At 42.1% G+C, this 22,842-nt stretch overlaps 1 protein-coding gene across 2 annotated transcripts in view; it reads left to right on the top strand.

Moving 5' to 3' along the window:
• Window positions 1-22,842, top strand: part of zmp:0000000926 (ataxin-1) — a 50,944-nt gene that overhangs the window by 11,882 nt on the left and 16,220 nt on the right. The window contains exon 1 of one of the 2 annotated variants that reach the window (XM_044039006.1): window positions 17,583-17,835. The exons of the other annotated variant lie outside the window; for it this stretch is intronic. The gene's annotated coding sequence lies outside the window, so the exon portion shown is untranslated. Of the gene's footprint in view, window positions 1-17,582; window positions 17,836-22,842 lie in introns of those variants that run through there. 2 annotated transcript variants of the gene reach the window in all.

Here is a 22,842-nt window from a genome sequence, read left to right as displayed (position 1 = left end):
GGCTGAAATAAAGTGTACATCAGAGATAAATGAAACAAATACAATGTAGAAACATAGGACCATAATAGACCTATAAAACATACAATAAAACAATAACATACTGCAGAAAGTATAAAAACAACACAAGCAAACAAGTCAAACAATAAAAAACAGATAAAATAAAAAAGATAATAACCAACGTCTTATATCAGGCCAGAAAAGACTATGATGAATAAAAAACACAATAACAAAATAACAAAAGATTATTATTAGTATTACTATTGTAATCATAATAATAATAATACTAATAATAATAATAATAATGATAATAATAATAATAATAATAATAATAATAATAATAATAATAATAATAATAATAATGCAGATTGCGCATAATAAACTGAAAAAAAAAAAAAAGACAATACATTAGAGACTGATAGAAACAAAATATTCCGTACAACAGCCCAAAACAAAGCAGACTAAAACTAACTCAGGGATAAATATGTATATGTATTCTTCATTTAAATTTTTGTACAGCAATTCATTCATTCATGAAATTAATTGACTTTATAAAGGTGTAAATGCAGAGATCTCTGCATTTACACCTTTATAAAGTCAATTAATTTCAGGGGCAATTTCTTGAGGGAAATTACAGAAATAAATACGTCAAAAAATTGAAATAATAATAATATTATTAAATTGTCCATGTATTTCTAGAATCTGCATAATCTCTTGCTTGCGTTTTATATGGGTTGTCATGCACAATTGTGTTTGTTTATCTATTTTCCTTACATTTGTATTTCACTTTGCCTCTTTGCCTCTTTGTAGGATGTGACCAGCAGCGCTCGCATCCCTGTGAGTCTCGTAAGCACTACGTTACATCAGCATGTTCATTTGCTCAGTGACTGAAATCTAATGCTCGACATTATCAAGTGAAGAGAGTTCATTAATTAGAAACAAATAGGTCAGCTGTGGCTGCTGAGAATTTCCTCTCAAAAAACCTAATGGTCTTCCCCCTTTTATCCTATAGGTAGCACAAAATCCATTTGGCTGGTGTGAATTCTCCCTCCAGCATTGCTTTTCCTTTCAGCCAGCACTTTAATGCAATAGAAGGAGCAGCCTAATGGACCATTTGATCGCTTATACCTTCTGGAAAAGAGGCGCGAGAGCATCCACGTCTTCTGAACATTGACACTGACGGACTTGGTAGCGAGGTTAAAAATGTGAGAAACTCCAATTGCCCTTTATTCACGATTAGATAACATTTAGGCTGAATGGCTTATTAGAAAGTAAGTCATCAATTATGTATTAATACCAGCGGAAGCTAACTCTGTCCCTGACATTTTCACTTTCCTCTGTGATCCTTTGCGGGTATACTGTACGATAATACGATAAATTGTACGGAAATATTTCAAACTGTGTGAGAATGAGTCACGATGCAAAGCTTACTTCCCAAAAATGACTTTTTGTGAAACTTTTCATGGACGTATCTGCTTATAGTCTTACTCCAATGCGACTTTACGAGTGCAAGGTTGCTGTTGCCTCTGTCTTGTGTAATGTAATGTAGAATATAATCACCTCCTGGGTGCAGCACGGGAATGTCGCCAGACCCAACGACATCCAGACACTTTTATTATTTTGAGAAACACAGAGAGAGGGAGACGTGTGGAGCTGATGGGCTTAATCAGCGTCGTGTGAACTCATTTGGCAGAGGTTTGAATGTAGGAGTCATTTGTTTATATTTATAAGTTATGCGCTAGAGCTTTTATTATTAATTTCTCGTATATATACTTTGTAGAAAAGACTTTGGCATCAGTAAATCAAATCAGATTACTTTGTGGCTGAAGAGGTTTCCAAATGCAAGCCTAAACAGCAGCATATATAACTAAACGGTAATTAAGCATGTGCACGCTGTAACTGTCACACGGGGGGGGGTTTAATAGGCACTTAGGATCATAGAGTCTTTGGTCTTCACTCCCCCTCCCCCTAATAAGAGGTTTCTAACAGCCAGTTGCATCACACTTCAGGTGGAAGTGGCTGCTCCAGTCCAGCCACTAATGTCACGGAAAAGCTCCCTGCAGACTCTGTCAGGAGATAAAACACGGTGCAATTCAGGGCCCGATCTGCTCCGTGTCACGTTTAAACAGCACTTTCACACAGGCAAACTGTTCTCACATCTGATCCGAATCACATGTTAGACCTGTGTTGGAAAAAAAAATGGAAGTCAGCTGCGTCCTATCACAGTCCAACACTGGCGTCTGGCAAGTGTTTGACCGAAGTGTGGGAGCTTTTCCCCCCGCACATCACTTCATCTATTCCCCGCCTCATATTAACTTCACCAGTGAGTGAATATTGACATCTGCTGGGGAAGATTGTGTATTACATTGTCTGGCACACTGAAACATACCTGCTGGGTGCACTTCAGCACGACGACTCCTCCAAAAGACATGACACTGACACTTAAGGCAAAAAAAAAAACATGAAAGGGCCGATTGCACAGCAGCCATTTTGACATGTCTTTGCAGAAATAGCACAGGTGTTAGTGCTGACATTAAAGATGGTGAACCCGCATGCTCCCCGCGAAAAGGGAGGAAGCGAAATGTCACTCAGTCGTCATTCGTCTGACAAGTGACACCTGTGATTTTTCCTCCTGTGACCTGTCAAAAAGTGGAGGAAACTTCAGGAGACTCATCGCGTTTGTCGGGAAAATCAAATCCGTCTGGAGTCGCAGTCGCACTCGGTTACACGAATGAACCTCAGATTCTCCCAGGTTTCATTCATTCACGGGTGAATAAAAGGGGATTTTCACTGACCACATGTGCGTGTGCACGCACTTGTGTGTGTGTGTGTGTTGTGCCTGTTGCTCTTTGAGTTCTGTCAGTGCTGGCTTCCTCTGTGAAACTGTGTTGTCTCAATTTTTGTGCAGCACAGACTCTGATGTGGCTTGTGAGTCATTCTGTGGTAAATATACACATTCGTGCGCACGCACGCACATGCACACGCGCATTCACACCTACACACACACACTACATATATGATTATCCCAGATGCATTCGTTTGAGCCTGTTGACATGAGATGATGGGGTTTCTCAGGTGAAAGACTTGAAGCTCTGCCTTGGCAACAGAAGAAAAAAAAAAAAAGTTGACATCATCACTTCACATCTTCTCCGCCTCGCCAGACAGTAAAGTCAAAGCTCTCATACTTTATTATAAATATCACATTGTGCTGTGTGGGGATATTCTTGGGGTCACCATGGCAACAGACATCCAAGTGCCACGAGCACACCTGCCTGCCAGTTTTCCAGCATGTGCCTCCTTGTTAGACAGTATTGAGAGACGCAGTTTGCTACATGTGGCAGGACGGAGAGGCAACAGTTGCCGAGCCTTTGTTCTCGCCGGCGGTGAAGCACATGGCTCCGCCGAGGTGTTAATTAGCCATTGTGCGAGTAGAAAGTTGTTCTTCAGCTGTGAGATGCACAACCTTCTGTGTGAAACGGAGCTTGCCAGACATTGTAGAGAACAGTGAGTGGCAGCTTCTTTAAAATCAGCAAAAATCCCATGAATACAACCAGTGCTCTCTTTTTCTGTCTTTGTGGATGTGACAGTTACAGTATGTACCTGTTATATCCCTGAAACGTTCTGACAGAGAGCGCGGTGCGATATGTCATGTCCCCAGGTGCGTTTTCTTTGCTCTTTCCTGCTTCTCTGGACATGTTATTTTGCGCGAGTTTCGCTGAATGAGGTCTGAAATCGGAAATAGTCACAGCTCTCTGATTGTGCGATGTGTTTACACACGAGCTGTGAAAGTGCGCGCACGAAAGGATCAGATGTGGGTTAACATGATGGTTTGTGATGTCAGTTTTTTGCAAGTGTGTGCAGTGTTTTTTCGGCGTCTCAACGAGAGCTTGTGACTCATGTAGAGAAAACTGGCGACTTGGACGGGGCGACTGTGACAGTATCGGTTTGACTCGTCATGCTGAGCGTTGCCACTGATAAACAGCACTGAACTTAGCGTTTTGTTGGTGGATATTAGTCATCTGCAGATAAAAATGCAAAACCATAGAGTAACGCGGCCTGCGTGACTGATTATGTTTTGTGAGTCGACACAACAAAAACCTTAATAAATAAAACATTGAATGGTTAATTCAAGTCAGTTAAAGTTTAGCCACTTGACAAAAAGGTTCACCAAATACAATCTATGCTGACTGGAGTCTACAGTCTTGCAGTATTCGTCCTCCTTCCTTTTTTGTGCGACATGAAAATGCTGCTTCGCTTGACATTTGTTAAGATAAATCGAGCTGACCTTTTTCTTCAGACTTTTGCTTTGCAGAGGGAACAGCTGACAAGTGCAGGATAAAACAGTGGAATGATGAGAAAAAGACAGCAATATATATGTTTTTAAGATATTAAAGACTTAAGCAGCCATAGATTTTGTAAGATAGGACTTTCACTAAGAGGCTAAAATATCTCTTATGACAGGCAGGTTTATGGCACGCTTGCAAAAATCTTTGTTTATATTGTATTACTACCTCATAAAACCACACTTATAAAAGCCCGAACTATCCCTCTGTGAATCTGTGAATGCCACCAGGCTGTTTAATACATATTTTTCTTCTTTTTTTCTTTTAAAGGTTTGTTGTCAGTGCTGTCACCCGTTTTAAATTGCTTCATTATTTACGTCTCAGATTGTCTCCCCGGGGGTTTGCGTGTGTAATGGTTCATGTTCAGATATGAAATAGCATTAAGACGTTTCTCACTGTGGAACACACACACACACACACACACAGTTGGTATACTATATGTGTGTGTGTGTGTGTGTGTGTGTGTGAATGTATGCATGGGTATGTGAGTCACGCACCACTATCCAGCCCCCTGGGCTTTGAGTTCTGATGCCCATCTTTCAGCTCCTCTGCTGCACACTGAACCCAGTGAACCTGCTGTTTACACTCTCCCCCTCCTCTTGTTTTCTCGCTCTGTCTCTATTTATCTGTCTCACACACACTCATCTACTCTGCCTCCGTCTCTCTCTCGCTCCTCTCTCTATATACCTCCCTCCCATGCAGCTCCCTACAGTACATCTCTCATTCTCACGCTCCCTTGTGTTCTTATAGTCTTTTCTCTCATTGCCCTTCCTCTGTCTGTCTGTCTGTCTGTCTGTCTGTCTTACCTCTTGTGTATCAAGACATATTCAGACTCTGACAGCCGCTTAACTCTGCGGGGTGGAGGAAAACACTCTCGAGTCCTTTTGTGTGTCGATGTGTACAGAACAGAATAGACGTACATGTATGGAGAAGCTTATTGGTGCTTGTAGCTGAAGATGCAAACATTATAAATATTATCCTCATCCCCCAACCTCCACCTTTTCTCACACTGCTGTTTTCATCCTTCCTTCACACCCTCATTACCCTCATTAGCATCCTTGCCGTCACCCCGGCTCATCCTTTTTTTCCCCCCCTAACACAAACACACGCAGAAAGTTCTGGTCTCTGCTGCCCACGCTGAGCCCCTTCTGTCAACGACAACTTGTGTGTTTATTATTTTATCCGTGCACATAAGCGTCACCGTTTTTTTTGGTTTTGTTTTCATGAATGAGGATGTGTTTGTGTGAGCAGGTGTGTGGTTTAGTCAGGAATGGAGATGAAGGAGGATGGGGAGTCGGGGCCGGGGTGTGTGTGTGTGTGTGCATGCCACTCATATCGGCTCTTCCAGGACACGTGAGGCTGTGGAATCACGTAACCCCCTACAAACCATGATGTCATCTTTAACCCCTTAATTTAAAAAAAGAAGAAAGAATAATGCTTTGCTTGCACTTCTGCAACTGTGTTGTGGAACTGAAACATGCTATTAGTGAGTGTGGTTGAGTGAGTGAGTGAGTGAATGAGTGAGTGAGTGAGTGTTGGTGCATGTTAGACACAGCTTCAGAGTCCACTTAGTAGTGTCAAGGAGATAAGTGGAGTGTGCGTCGCATGGCACGGACAGAGCATCTCGGTGTGACAGTCCGTGTCACGTGAGTGTGTTTTTGAAACTGTGTGACGACAGTATGAATTATGTGCACCCATGTGCGCATGTGTGCGTGGAGGCGCTCACACCGCGCGACACAGGGTTCATATGCATGCAACGGCCCAGCTGTTTCTGACTCACGGTGTATTGAAGATGACACTTACAACGCGGACGTTTAGAATGGCGACTGCAGTTCAAAACATCATAAGGCGTCGTTGCCAAACGAAGACATAAGAAGCAGCACTTCATGCACATATATACACCCATCATCTGTTTTATTTCTATAAATATTGACCCTGTCTGTGTCATCAACAGGCATACAGTGAAAGTGCAGCAGCAGCAGCAGTGGAGAATTATCCTTTAATGAGAGGCGACGACAAGGCAAAACTAACAGACTGTAAAGACGTTATACACACACATATATATATATATATATATATACATTACTGAAGCTCCCTGTTTTGTATATCTGTCTAGGAGAAGCTGTCATCTGTCTTCAACTTCCCCTTTGCTGTCTATATTCTAATGATGCCTCTCCACTGCAGGCACTTGTTTTCATTCTCCTCTGATTGAGATGATTTAAGTGCAGTGAGGCTTTTTTTTAGGTTTTGTAGTGTTTGGAATGTGTGATACACAACAGACCAAAACAGACACAAAATGAATGTCATGTCATTTTTGGTACTTTTCAGTACATACTTTGACTTACAATTGACAATGTGATGATGAAAAACAACAAATACTATGCTAAAAGTATACCCACCTGTTAACCCATCTGTCCAGTAGAAACAGAGCCACCATGGCAATGCGGGGTGCAGATGGCAGGTTGATTGATGCATCACGGTCCAATTCATTATTTCGGGCCATTGTACATGATTGGATGGTGTTTTTACTGGTCCTGTCCGTTACACAGCTGACTGAGATTTTTCATTTTTGTGACAATGCATTAATGAATTGGTTACAATCCGGATGTGAAGAGGATTTCAAGCAATGCAGTAAAGCAGATGCCTGTTGCTTGGTCATCAATGTTGCATTGTCTTTGTTGTATATAAACCTATTCAATTGTATTCATTTGATTTAATTTAATTTAATTTAATTTAATTTAATTTAATTTAATTTAATTTAATTTAATTTAATTTAATTTAATTCAATTTAATTTAATTTAAAAAAATTAATGTGCCGTCGTGCCTTCTCTCTCAGGCGGAGCAGCCTTCTTGGCAGCGTTCCGTCACTTGGTGGCACATGTTGGGAACCCGAGGCCGGGTCACGGATAGCATGTACTGTATATACACTGTACAATGGCTAATCGGGTATCAAACCAGCAGAGAGGAAAAAAGCGCCTCCACTCCGTGTCTCATTCATTATTCACAGCCAGCAAATGAAGTTGGTACAGTGGGAGCGATCAATTATACATGAGAGAAGGTAGGAGGGGGAAAAAGAGAGTGAGATGAAGGGGATAGAGAGAGGCCTGCGCTGCATGCAGCAGAGCTGTAGCATGTCAATGATCAGCACACGTGGCAAACTGCAACCCGCATGCACACAGCTGCTCAGGTGATGGACTCGAGAGAGCCAGGATTCTGCGTAGAGAGAGGGGGAGAGACGGAGAACACAGAAGTGTGTATGCACTATTTGCAAAGCACCCTTTTTTTAGCATGTATTAGCTCATAAGTCAGTATGCTAACTTTGAGGTTCTCACATATGGGTGCACATGTGCACTGGTTACAGTCATAGCGAAACTACATTTGGTATTTTCACAAAAGTTGTGCGACAGTCATAATGTCCCCTCAGTTGGTTGCAGCGAGCTCAGGAAAGAGGATATAAAATTAGTCCTCATGTATATATTCTCGAATGAACACACACACACACATAGAAAGTCTTACAGATTGACTCACATATCAGACTTCTTTATGTTTGTTCCTTTTTTTAGTCCTTGTAGCTTACGGCACCTGTACACCAAACCACAAAATCACTATTTTGAGAAAAGTCATTCTAGGAATTAAAAAACAAACAAACACACACACACACACTAAGCTTTAACATAAAAAAATGCATCCATTGTGTTGTTTGTTTTTGTTTACTCGATATCGCATCGTTTGACATTCGTCGACATTGTTGCCTTGTCGAAACCAACGCAATAACTTTGATCACATATTGACATTTTTGGGTACTTTCCTGGACGATTGAACATTTGGGTACATGAAGCCGATGTTCATGGTCTCCTTGTCAGTGAGTCTTCGACACAGTTTCACAACTCCAACCTGTGGCACTTACACAGACATTTGCATTCACTGTGGGGCTGTCCCACACACACACACACACACACACACACATGCACATCCCACTGAGCACTGTGGGCCCTGTGCTCGCTCTTCACCAGTCAACAGCTTTACATGCAGCTGCTTTCAATGACCCTCCATTGTTGTGATTAGAAACTCTAACTGTGAAGCATCTGTTGGAATTTTTTACTCAGTCACTCTGTCACCTCACTGCTTGTTAAATGTCAGATATTCACTTGTGGAAACTGCTCAATTTGTGCCGTCTGTATTTTTTTTTTTGTTTGTGCGTTAGTGTGTGCGTATATATGCTAATGTGTGTGTATGCTAGTGTGTGTGGGTTGAGAGGCTGTTTGAAGTGAGTCAGATCCAAACCCAGGCTGGTTTCTCTCACATGTGTGTGGGACGCATCCAGATGGCTCTGCAGGACTGCACAAATGTCACTCTGATAATGAGACGGCACAGCCTGTCGAAGTACAGGTAGCAAGGCTGTGGTGCAAGCCTTTGTACACACACACACACACAGTGAGAGAGATGCAGCGAGACAAGGAAAAAGAAAAAGGCAGGCCATTTAAATGGAAAATTAAAACATTCATATTAAAATTAAGAAAATCAAGTTGTCGCATATGCGTGTCAGATTCCAGCATACGGTTTTAAAGTCCCCTCTGCCCTGCATAATAGTGCTTCTAAACCCTGCTATACCCACTCACTCACGCTTAATTTCTTCATGTCTATGCAATAAAGTTTCTTATTTGATCCAATATAGAGCCTGGAAAGACAATCTAAGACTTCAGACAATCAGATACAGAGTACGTTTCTTACTACAGTTTTCTTTTACACTCACTTTGGCACTTGTGGTAAAAACCTGCTCAGTTTAGTTTCTCTTCTAATGTCTTTGATATTTCTTTGTTTCATCACAAGCACAAATACACGCGCATTTCAATCCCTTTGTTCTGTCTGATGGAGCAAGACCGCGGTCTTTGTCGTTCAACTTTACCTTCAACTGTGCAGCCTTCAAAACACTGCATTTTGCATTTCTATTTGTTAAAAGAGGGTCATTTAATTAATACATTTAATTAAAAAGTGACCTTGCACTCACAAATTATTTAAAAAAAATTAAACTCTCTCTCTCTCTCTCTCACAAACATTATTTTACATCGTTGTTCGTGAGGACACTCATAGACAAAATGCATTTCCTGGCCCCTTACCTAAACCTTAACCATCCTATCTAAATCTCACCCTTAAACCAAGTCTTAACCCTTAAAAACCCTTTAAGGTTTCCAGGAAATATGTCAAAATGTCCTCACAAAAAAAGCAAAAACACACTAGATATACATTTATATGTGTGTTGCATGTGCTCATTGTCCAACCAATAAAAAAAATAAAATCACATCAAGGTTTCTGAACTAGTGCCAAACTTATACCATATATAAAAAATGGCCAGCGTTAGTTGGTTTCCTCAGTTTCCAATCAGGAAGTGAAAATATAATGAATTGCCACTAGAGGGCGATTCTGCTGGAAAAAGTCTCCAAAGCAACAATCCGTTCACCCAAATTGTGCATTCATTTACCCCTGGAAATGTTTTGTGGCCCCCCCGAGGAAGGCCCTCCCACCTTTTAAAAGCCTCTGGTTAACTGTGTCGTATTCTACAAATGCAGTTTCTCCTCTTCACACATTATACGTGTTAGAAAGTAGTGGCTGAAAACATGTGGGGGAAAAAAAACCTGCAGAGTAACGAGTTATGGAGTCATTTTCTCTTCAGTCTTCTGTTCAGGACTTCTTTAGGGGCGTGTCTAAAAACATGGCTCGATGATGCACCGGAGCCAATAGTTAGAGTAACTCCTCCTCAAATTAACAAATCCATGTTAGTCCTTCATTTTTCAAAGTTATTGTTGCTGTTGTCGTATTTGTCTGTGTACTGCTTATATTATATATATCATATATCTAATAAAGGACTGCCTTATCTTAATTATTGGCAACAAGTTAGTGTACAACATGTTGTTAAACTGCAGCCAGAACGGATGATTTGCTTAGTTTAAATCCTGTACAAACACAGATGAACCTACTTTGGTCCCCACAGCATTAGAGTAGAGAATGTTGCTGTATTTTACACGTTTGGAAACCTTACTTTTAAACACCTCCACCTTCGTTAGTCATTCACATTTGGCCAGTTGCAAAGTAGGAGGAGATTTATATATATTTTCGCTTTACACCAGCTTTCACGATCTTCACAGAAAAACTGTCCATCTTCGTCACCGACACTCATAATCAACTTCACCGTGGTGACCTGCAAGAAATGATGAATGCAGTAATGTTCCACCGCTGACCTGCGCTAAATGGCAACGTCACCTTTATCGCTCGCCAGTTGTCGCCGGGGTCGCCGCGGGTCACAGCTCAGTTTCCATGGGAACAGTGCGGATATATGGGAAGAAGAAAAAGAAAATTCTCCTGAGCGCTAACCAGTGACACCTTCCTTATACGCCGTCTCTGACAGACTTGGCTGAGTTGCACATCAAGTGTGAAAGCAGGAGTGAGAAGTTGTTGTTTATTTAATTTTCTTTACGAGTCACAAGAGTGGTCCGTCAACCCCACTCGTTTTCACACTCTCCGCATGAAAACCCATTCTCACGCGGGGCCCCTCGTGGACATTTTCTCACACGTCTGTGCTTTGCTTTGTTTGCATCACTCCACTCAAAGTAGTTTTCTCACACAATATATTCCTGTGATTTTGAACAACGCAGCACAGGTGCAACCCAGTCTGCGTGTGCGTGCATGTGTGTGAGAGAGATGGAGTATCTCTTATTCCAGCTCGCCAACTGCTGCGACCTCTTGTCGTTACTGCACTTTTTTATACAGTATTAATTCATTGACACTGTTATTATGTTGTGTGTGTGTGTGTGTTGGTGTCGTCGCATTATCAGATATTGTCCTCTGTCTGCAACAAATTCCCTCTGAGGTGATCTGTTATAGTGACAGGGCAGCGAGTATTTTTAGCCAGAGAGAAAGGACAAATAATGAAGCAGGAAAGACATAGGGAGACAACAAGAGGACGAGTACGAGAGAGAGAGAGAGAGAGAGAAGGGGAAGTGAAATCTGTGGGTAAAACAAAACCACCTGGATGTTGCTGACTCGCTCCTCTTCTGTTTAGAGCACATTCTAAGTATTACACTTCCACACTCACACTGAAACGTGTACAAAGACACTCGTGAGCTGGGATTAGGGCAAGATGGATCACTTTTGTCGTGTTGTAGAGGACGATCGATACGTCCGTCACTGTGTGCCAATCTTTAGACTTCAGTGCAACTCATGGACGATGTAGGATTCCCTCCATTTGGTAACCGAATAAAAGAAAGAAATAGAGCAGTTTAATAACAACAAATGATCCAAACTGGGTCAAACCAGCCAGCAAATGAATTGGTCCATGTCTAGTTTGTCACAATTAGTTCGCGCATAAATCTCACTGGGTTCTGATGACGTTAAATGTGTGTCGTTGTTTTCTGACAGTTGTAATCCGAGTGCCACTATTTTTGATAACATTTTACTTAGAGACAAGTAAAAGAAGTGGTCTAAAAATGTACACTTACATACTTTTTTAACAAGGTTGGGTCTTTATTTTCTTTTAAATTCAGGCGACCATTTTGGAACTCAATAACTGATGTGATTTAAAACATTTGGCATATATATATATATATATATATATATACATATATATAAATATATATATGTATGTGTCACATATATATATATACATGTCACAGCGTACTGAGAAAACACCATTACAAAACCGATTTATCTGTTTTACTTCTCCTTTTTCTCAATGGAATTCCTGCATGTGTACAACTTTTGGTTCTGTTTTCACAACAGAGAGCAGCTCAACCTCAGCGTTGACGAGTAAAACAAGATAAAGTGCTCCGAGCGAGTGGTGGTCAAGACGTTTTGGTTTTGCACCACACGCAAGTCACGGGGCCTCTGTGAAGCCTCACGTCTCTCCCCTCTCTCTCCCTCTCTCTCTCTCTCCCTCTCTCCCACTGATTTGTTCCCTGAGTCAGCACTCTGCCTCAGCTCCAGTTTCTTTACCCTGGCCCTCCTCTGCCTGCCCGCCTGCTTGCAGGACACTATTAGGACATCACTGTGTGTGTGTGTGTGTGTGTTTGTGTGTGTGAGAGAGAGAGAGAGAGAGCGAGGTACTGTTGCATTTACGTGATCAGGTCCTTTCACCATCTTATGCAATACGATATTTTTCACTTTGCGAGTAACCCTGGATATTTCTGTCTGCTCTGTTGAATCAGCTATTGTGCCAGCACACCATAAAACATGCTTGTCTCCTCTCTCTCTCGCGTGCGCGTGCTCTTCCAAAACACCCCCAAAGGCTTTTGAATTTTTATAGTGTGTTTTGCGTGTCCATCTGTGTGTGTGTGAGAGAGATAGATCTCATGGATACTACTAGTTCTGCTAACATGGCCCAAAAATAGCAAACTGGGGAGGTGTGAAGTAAAAAAAGGAAAGGACACTTTAGTCGAGGAGTAACTGACACGGGGTGAGTCACTTATACACACACACACACACACACACACGCATACTGAGTGAGTGTGTGTGTTGGCAGCAGTCACGTTTGTGTGCTGCTGCATTGTGGCTGACTCTTTTTGTCAGTTTTTATGACTTTTTTTTTTTTTTAGCCATAAGAAATCACAGATTTCCCATCCGTGGCTTCCATTTTACGCTTTAAGCTCTGAGTAATGTTTTCTCTGAAACGGCGATGTTACGCACCGTCTCTCTGTGACACTGTGATGTCACAGTTTCACAGTTTGACATCAGGTTTTTTTTTTTTGACCAGAGGGAACGTGATCAGTTGACATTCACTCCGGGGTCAAATGGTGGTGCAGTCAGTGCCCGTAGGTATTTTTCTCTTCTTTATTTTTGCAGTGATGCAAATACCTGTGTCGTTTGCAGGTCATAGCCATAGCCATAGACAGTGCACTCCTATAGTATTGGAACAGTGAGGCCAATTCCTTTATTTTTGCATGTGGGTTTGACATCAAAAGATGAACATTACAGCTTTTACTTCCAGGTATTTACGTCTGGATCTGGACCTTTGGTTTGAACCCACCCATTTTTCAAACCCAAATGTTTTCAGTCTATGGCAAAAATACCTACCGTTATTTTCCTCATCCTTCCGCTCGTTATGTCGCTGGCACATTCTCGACTTCACAAATCAGGTGATGCAGGGATGAAAAAACACACACCACAACACAACACCACTGGCGATGGGGATGGTGTTAATTGCCTTTTTTTAAAAAAAATTTATTTAGTGGGTTCATATGTTCACAAATCCCGTGAGAATCCAAATCAAATGGTCACTTTTCCGCAGCCCACATCGTCGGGCTGTGCGACGTGGTCGATGACATCACTCAGTATCAGTCATTATTGTGATGCATTTCCAATAATTAGCCCTTATGCCATTATTTATTAGATTTTTTTAAAGCTACTGTCAGCAGTGCCATCTTTTGGCTAACTTTTGTGCTATCGTAAAGCGGTTTCTGAAAGCTGAGAAGTTGCACGTCAACACCAACATGTGGTTATTACGGTAATTTCACTCGCACTATTGCAGGAAGCTGTCAAATTAGCATCTTTGTCACCTGAGCGGAGAGCGTTGGAAAAACACCTGTATATAGTTTCCATTTTTTGGCCTGTTTTGAGACAAAAACGAATGTGTTTTATACTTTTATTTCAAATCTAACTAAATCTGGAGTTTGTGTTTGTGTTAATAAACTATTTTAACATGCAGTAAATTGTAAATAACTGCCAGATATTTAAAGTTATTTTTGCAAAAATGGCACTACTCACAGTTACTTTTCTAGCCCTTTTATGGTTAAAATAAGCCAAAAAAACGATATGTCCAGATGGACATATTGAGGCTTAGGTGTTAAAGAGTCAGATGTACAGTTTATCTGGTGTGTTCGCATAGTGCATGAACATTATACCAACTGATATAAAGGTGGACGTGGTTGGCAGTCAGCTCATGAAAGCAGTCTCAGGTGAGCTGATTGACTGACACAGCTGGTGCTTTTTTACTAATTGCACTCCCCCTTTAAATGCAGCAAGTGGCACACGTGACCTCAGATGACTGACGGCTGCGTACCACATGGAGCCGGCGCTTTGGAAGCCCTAAAACACTATTTTTGGAAAACGGGTCCCAGGGTGGAATGAAATCTCAATATGCCACCTTTGCGTTTTTGCGTATAGGACTGTAATATGCAACTCTGGGAAAAAAGATGATGTCATAGTAGCTCTCGAACCTAACCCTAATGTGCACCACATCGGTATGTGGTGCACGAGTAGGAATCAGGGTCACTGGACGCGAAGTTGACCGTAGGTGTGAGTGTGAGAGTGAATGCTTGTTCTGTATGTTGGCTCTGCGACGGACTGGTGATCTGTTTAGGGAGTACACGCCGCCTTCTGCGCTACGTCAGCTGGGATTGGCTCCAACAACCCCCCGTGACCCTCATGTGAAGGATAAAGCATTTTACGCAAACTCATCACCAATGACGCTGTTTTTGTTCCAATGCTGGCACTGAATACCCCAGATGTGCAAAGTTGGAGTTTTGACTGCATCACAAATACGACCCAATTGACCAAAAGAAACGTAGTTCTTTTTTTTCCTTGAGTCTATTTTCTAAGCGACAAATGAGATGTTTTCCCACTTCTATTTACATGTGTGTTTATAGGACGTTGTAGTGTGAATGCAGAAGTGAGAATGGGAGAGACAGAAGGAGAGAGGAAACGATACCAAGACACTTTGGCCTCCACAGTGCCTAATGATCACAAGAGGAAAAAAGATACATGCAACTCTGACTGCACACTGACACACACACACACACCATGTGATCTCTTGATACATGCTGTAGTCACACCCTCCCGTCCTCTCTGGGTGTTTGATCACTATCTCCCTCCTACTCCAGTCAAACAGAAACTCTCAACAGATAAGACTTCCTTGACATGAAATCCGTGATAACCTGTGTTGCGCATTAATTGAGGCAAATAGAAGATTATATAAATGATTTAAAATGTATTTCTTCAAACACACCACAGTCTAGACCTTTTATGCCCATAAACAGGCTCTGAAGTATCTGAGGATATTCAAAGCTTATGTCTGATATGACTCAACATTTAAAGGCTGACCTAATGGCTTACAATAGCTCCGACTATCACTGTGCTGATTTAAAGAGAATATGATCTATGAAGGTTATGATGCGGCGATGTACTAGCTTTAATCTGTTTGGTTGAAAGGGCCTCTCTTCGTCTTCAGCGGTAGAGTTGCCGGTGAAAGCACAGAATAGTGAACCGCAGACAGAGCAATTATGAGATTTAAAAATCCTTAGCTATAAATGTAACCGCACGCAATGGAGTCACTGTTGTGGTCAAAGCCCGCTTTAATAGAATAAGTTGTATGTATAAACCTGTCGCATGACTTCACTGAACATTAGAAAACTGTGATTCTGACTGTAGTTTATTATTTTCATCTTTAAAAAAAAAAAAAGGAAAAAGGAAATCATTCTGCATGTATGACATGATGGTGAGGTCAGCTGGTTCACACACATATTCATTTATTCAGCTTTCACTGTTTGCATTAAAGACAAATGAGACAATAAACCTGAAAACATGCAGATTAAAGTCTGTTTATTTGCACATTGTGTAAAGGTCAAGAAAAGAGTGCGGGGAATAATAAAAAAAACATTGTATCGTTAGTTCATTATAAACAATAGTCATAATTCTTCGTGTTCCAGTTAGGATCTATTAGACGTTTTGGTATTTAGTTGTTGGTTTATTAGGAATTGGTATTGATATTTGTTTTTATGATCAGCTTCTTGATAGAGTATTTATTTCTATTTGATTTTAGCTATGGTTTTGCTTCGTTAAGTTGCGATTATTTGTGTTTTTTAGTATTTCACAGTTACTTATGAAAGACGAGTGGTCAGGGACCCGAATGCACCTGTGTTGTTTTAACCAGAGCGAGAGATGCAGACAAAAATCCTTTCGTTCTATTGTTTGTTTGCTTTCTGGACAATAAAACCACACAAAACAAAACAGCAATAACCTGGACTTCATAATAAGTTTCTTCTCCTGTGTAAAATACATACCCATAGTGCAATAGTGGTTTATATATATATATATATATATATGTTCAGTTCAGTTTGACTTGTAAACTTTGCGTTCACAAACAGCGATCCATTTTTTTCTCACCAATCTTTGGTGATTAGAGACATTTTCTCATTTTGTAAAGCATAAGATGAAAGCGCTCATTTATTTTAATTACAAAGAGGCACAGGCTAATGCAGACACTGTTCAACCACTTAGGTTTAATCAAATATAATGGTTCAAAACTTAATGAAAGTGATTTCGCTGCAACTTCGCTCTCTCAAGGCTTTTTCCCCATGTGCACTTGCTGTTTCACCGAGATAAGACACACACACACACACACACACACACACACACCCTGGAGGGTTTATACATGGTCACGTATGACGGGAAGCGAGGCTCACAGACGCAGGACATTCCCATACCTCCCAGTGGTTTCACAATAAGATCAATGTGTGTCTTTTTAACCTTGAAGGGAAGAAAAAAGCAAAAAAAAAAAAAAGCACATGATGCCACTTCACTGCGTGCAGGTCATGAACCGATGATTAAACCAAAACGAGAAGTGACTTGTGATGCTGTGATGAAATCCGAGGTATTTCAGATTGGACCAGCTGGCATCACACTTCCTGTGAATATTACACTATGTCATAACCTCGTGTTGGTCGTAATGTCCGGCGCTCTCACCTACAGTACAGTGCAGTGCAGTGAGCACACCTTTCCCATCATCCCTTGTGGGCCGCCGGATTGGCTGATGGGTCTAAGAGGCTGAGGTGGCGCAGCAAATAGCCTGAGCCGTGGGGCTGGTCTAGTTTGCAGCTCAAGAGAGGTTAATGAGTGAAGGCACTGGGCCGTCAGCCAAACATGAGCAGCAATGCAAAGGCTCCCACAATGAGCCTGACTGTATTACCACTGAGCTCTGTCTAATTATACGCTCCCAGTGAGAGAGAGGGAGAGGGAGAGGGAGAGAGAGAAAGAGAGAGAGAGAGAGAGGGCATATTAGGCAGGGAAGGAAAAAAAAGTTATCAAGTGTCACTGTGTGTGTCAGAGAGACTTACTGCAAGGCATGGCTGTAGGTTGAAGTTGTGAGGCTGAGATAGAAGGTGTGTGTCAGCTACTGTAGAGTGAGGGAGGGAGGGAGGGGGAGAGAGAGAGGGAGGGAGGGAGGGAGGAAGGAAGGAAGGAAGGGGGGTTGGAAAGATCAAGCAAGCCGGGTAGAGAGAAAGAGAGCACACTCTCAGGGACGTAACGAGAGCAAAGAAGCATTTAGAGAGTGAGAAGAAGAAGAGGGAGGATGATGATGGGAGGGAAGGCTGAGCAGTAGAGAGGAGGAAGAGACTCCACACTCTCCAAACTGGATATTCATATATATATATGAGCCTCCTCCTGCTGCTGCTGCTGCTGCTGCTGCCTGATCCAATGAGTGAACCTGCCACGCAAAGGCACTAGCAAGGTATGTGACCACTGTGTGTGTGTGTGTGTGTGTGTGTGTGTGTGTGTTTAGAGAGGGAGAGGGAGAGGGAGTGCAGGTGTGTTGGCAACTTTGAATGAAGGGATAAACAGACTGTGCTGTGTGAATTGAGCTCTGGGGAAAACCAGTTCAGGAGTTGCTGTAGGTACTCTGTGTGTGTGTGTGTGTGTGTGTGTGTGTGTGTGTGTGTGTGTGTGTACTCTTTTCCTACATCTTCAGGACCTTTTTTGGTATAAACCTTAAGAGACTTATTTTTAGGACCAGTGAATAGAACGGAGCGCTTCATAAATAGAGCAAAATTAGTTATACTGCCATTTTTGTAACACCTACTATTATTTCTGAATAGGTTAATCAGCCATTGCTTTCAAAAAATACACGTTTGTTAATTGAGTCACAGCTTCGTTTAATGCACGTTATTTAATGAATAACATTTAAGTAAATGGCCGGGAAGTATTCTTCAAATATATTTGGTGTGTGTGTGTCCCAAAAATATCCCCCATTTGTGGGTCCTGACCCACGACATGATGGATGGATGGATGGATGGATGGATGGATGGATAGATGGATAGATAGATAGATAGATAGATAGATAGATAGATAGATAGATAGATAGATAGATAGATAGATAGATAGAGCAGATGGCTGCTTAAACCTGTGTGTGTGTGTGATTGTCAGATGTATACTCATCTAAGTCAGCACCTGTGTGTGTGGGTGATTTTCTGAGTGTTGAGGAGAATGACAGAGCGAGTGTGAACGAGAGGGAAAGTGTGACTGATCCGGAGAGAAAGAACGCGTGAGACGGACAGAAAAAGAGAGGGGTGGAGACAGAGAGGTGTAGGTCCATTACTCAGCCTGACAGCAGATCAGGACTTTCAGAATTAGAGCAGTGGGCTTAAATAGCCCTGGTCCAGACATAGGCTGAGGCCCTGGAGGAGCCCGCTTAAACTGGGATGAATGGATATGTTAGATGAGTCGGGTACAATTTGGAAGGAGATGGAATTAGGGAGGAGGAGCGGAAGAGAGAAAATAGGAGGTGCAGATGTTTGGGGCAACTCTGGGGTAGAGCTTATTCTAATACGGGATGCAGATGCATTCGAATCCACTGGTGCTATATTCAGTCAGTTATTAATGACAAGCCATTTACTGAAACAACCTCTCATGTCAGCTTCCTTTTTGTTAAATTTGAACTTTTTGACGCTCCACAGTCTCTGATTTTACGTGTGTGTGTGTGTGTGTGTGTTTCTCCACCCGTTTAGAGCTGCGTCTGCGGTTCTGTTTGTCCGTTTCCCACCGTTCTGTCGAAACACTATGCCAGCGTACGCAATTATGATTACTGTACGTCTATTTCTGTTACATCAGGCGTGTCCTTCTGCTGCAGCGATGTAGCCATATGCTGCACGCAGGAATACTTACAAACAGATCTCAGCTATAGGAGACGCACAACATTTATCCCCCCGCTTGCCGACTTAATTTACTTAGCCCGTTTCAATTATGATGCCAATCTGCCCGGGGCGAACAGGAAGGTCTTTAGTCACTGACAAATGACTCAACCTATAGGAAAGCATGTTTTGAGTACGTGATCACAAAGTGTGCTTCTTGTGCTGAAAGTGTTGGATTTGTTACTTGCTTGTTGAATCATGGAACCCCTCCCCTCAGTGCCTAATTTTTCCATGTACAGTTGATTGGATTACTGTGCCTTGTCCTATTATAAATTATACATTATATGAGAAATTGATTTATTAAATGAAGTGTGTCCCACTCCACTACACTAGGTGGCGATATACCCCCGTAAGCTTCAGCGATTTCCAGTTAAGCTATTGCCAACTTTAGCTAGCATGTATTCCCTTTGAAATATTTAATTCTCTCAGCTGACAAAGCATCAATCCTTTCTAATTGTCCGTCCATAAATGCACCACAGAGGCAGGAAAGGCTTCTACAAAAATGAACCAAACCAGGTCTGGTCTGGTGCGATCAGAGTTTAACTGCACCCTTTAAATCCAGGGAGATCAAGCAACGTATCACTGACCCGTATCATGCTCCCACGGTGCTTTTTTACGAGTGTGGAAAAACCTGGAGCGGACATTTTTCCACGTCTGCAGTGTCCTGACATCTTTTCTGAAAACACGTGGTGCCAATCCCAGCTGACATAGGGGCGAAAGGGCGGGGGAAACACCATGGAGAACAAGCGAACAGCACGGCTTCCTGCCAATGTGCTGCTGTTTTGTTTTGACTGTTGCGTGATTGCGAAACGTCCTCTGCTGCGTACCGCTTCTATTACTTCTAGGTTCATAACTTAGGGGCGGGAACTGTGGAACATGAGCAGAATGCAGACAAATTTAGGGAATTGACGGCGTTTACCCATTTCAGTGATACGTCAGCACATCCCTCGTCTTGGTATGGGCAAGTCTGCCCTGTAAAACTACACAAGCAGACATGGAAACTGTGGTTTTTCACAATAAAACACACTAATGTTGACATTTAATGGATCAATCCATTTTATATCTAAGGATTTATGTTTAATTCATATGGAAATTGTGCAGGAGGCTCCTAATTCAGCAGCAACGGATCCTTCTCTCTCTCAATGCCAATCCTAACATGCGGTGACTAATTTTCCTGCAGTCAAATGTGGCATCTATGTACATATGTCTCTGGACCAGTTTGGTTCTGTTCCCAACCACATTATACGAGCGTGTTAGTGCAACAACTTTGATTTATATACATATATATATATATATATATATATATATATATATATATATATAACTCAAAATCAGTTTTTTCATGTTGTCGTGGAGCTAAAGTTGTTGTGAGGTGGCTTCAAAACCTTGATCTCCTTTGTTGCCAGTACTTTTGTGTTTCAAACAAGATTAGAGCTTCTATTTTACTTTCCTTTCTCACTCTGTACCAGAGATGTGCCCTTGTGAATGATGATGGGTGGGGGTGGGGAGGGGAATAACACCTTGCCTTGTCTCTGTGGGCTGAATGAGAAATACAGTGTGTTCTCTCATCCCGTGCTGCTTAGAGTACTGTCACCCTCAAGAGCAGAACAGGCCTCTGGTGGGAGAAGGTTGAGTGGTTGCTGGCCCTTTAAGAGGTCTATTTTTACAGGGGCACACTCATGCAAGGAGCGTAGTGCACAGCGGAGGACTCGATCTGCTCTGCATCACTTCTGTGACTCCACACAACGCATCCTATTGGACCGTTAGCCCTGTAGCTGAGTAGCAGCGCGAGAGAGAATTCTTAATTCCACGAAGGAGCACGTGCTCTTCCGTTGTGAGCAAAATCACCAAAAAACTGGAAGTTACCAGGTTTTCACTCAGTGAGGAGACTTGGCTCCCTCGTTTTCTCCGAGTGGATCTCTGTGAAGTCTAAAAGTGATAATGAGTGGGAGCTCACAAAATAAAGACACCCTTATGCACACTGTGCACAAACGTGCCAACATTCCCACGTACTTGTTTTGATATGCAGATAGCTATGAAAGAAATCCGAAAACATTCGTGCCCCCTTCTTACAAACACATAATACACTTTAGTTTACTGACACCCACACGCTGCTCAAGTAATCAGCACACTTTAGAACATTTTTACACACACACACTTAGAGGCAGCGTGCCCACAAGAGGAAAACACTTATACATCCTCGATATCTGGACCTAAAATTATCCTTAATCCTTATGCAATCTGAATGTTATATAATGTATGGCCTGTCATTATCACAGCTCTTCATCACACCCTGATGTGCCTCACCACTTTCAGCACCACGCACGCACACACACACACACACACGCCCAGCACCTTGTGTTGACAGTCATATACTCTACTCTAGCACTCTCACCCACGCTGAGTGTGTGCTCACAAACAGACAGATAAGTGAGAGGGAAAGACAGAGTGTGGGTGGGGAGGGGCGACTGAAAGTGAAAGAGACAAACTTAGTGAAGTGTACGTTCATGCAGCGACGACACTCTTGTGCGCGATCGTTTAGGAATCCATGCTTCTGTGTCAAGGGGTTGCACTGTATACGATGCGTTTATTCCTCGTCTTCCCCACCCCACCCCACCGAAATGTATTTTGTGTTTGATACAGATAAGGAGGTGCTGGAGGGTGCACCACACCAACTCATTTATAGTTCCTCTTGAGAGTCTCAGAGAACGAGGAAACACTCACCAGCTCATTGCAGGATGTGTGTGCGTGAGAGTGTGTGTGTGTGTGTGTGTAAGAGAGAGAGAGAGAGTAAGAGATCATCATTTTCACTGTCACTTACCACTGTGTATTTTTTAACACTTTAACACAGAAATATGCTCTCACTGGCCATAAAGTGGCATGTGTGCTCGTCTGCCTTTTGCTTCAAGGCGTGAGGTTTTGTGCATTCAGAGATCTCCTGTGTACCTTGGTTGGTAAAAAAAGCTAAGTTATTTTCTGTTGTGATTTTCCGATTCATTCTGAACCAGAGTCATTCACCTCCAGTTCATCTCCTTTCTTCCTCATGCTGATGCTCAGTGTTGGGCCGTCTTGACCACGTGTCTACATGAGGTAGCTGCCACGTGATTGGCTGCTTGGCTATTTGCATAAACAAGCAGTCAGAAAGGTGCAACCTTTTAATTTTCCTTGTGAGCTGACAAGTCAAGCAAAATATGCACATCTGCCATGTGTCAAGAGATGAATTGAAGCTGATAGCGCGCGGATTTTAATTAACTTTATACGTCTGCTGTCACCATTAGCAGCAGCTCTTCCTCCTCCATACGTCGCCTCATGAATGCATTTAGTGAGAGGGCAATTTATTTACTGACAAATGAACCCAAACTTTTGAGCAGAGAGGTCCACCTCTTTGTGGAGTTGTTGGAAAAATCGCCTCTGGAAAAGTTCCTTCTGGATTTACTGTCATTCCCCACAGACCCACATATGTGAGTCATGGAAGACTTTTCTTTTTTGGGGTTAAAATGCAATTTTCAAGTGTTTTACTTTATTATATGTATGTATATATACATACATAT

Source organism: Solea senegalensis, linkage group LG11, assembly GCF_019176455.1.
Source record: "Solea senegalensis isolate Sse05_10M linkage group LG11, IFAPA_SoseM_1, whole genome shotgun sequence".
NCBI classification, from domain to species: domain Eukaryota; kingdom Metazoa; phylum Chordata; class Actinopteri; order Pleuronectiformes; family Soleidae; genus Solea; species Solea senegalensis.
This window is presented reverse-complemented; position numbering and strand designations above follow the sequence as displayed.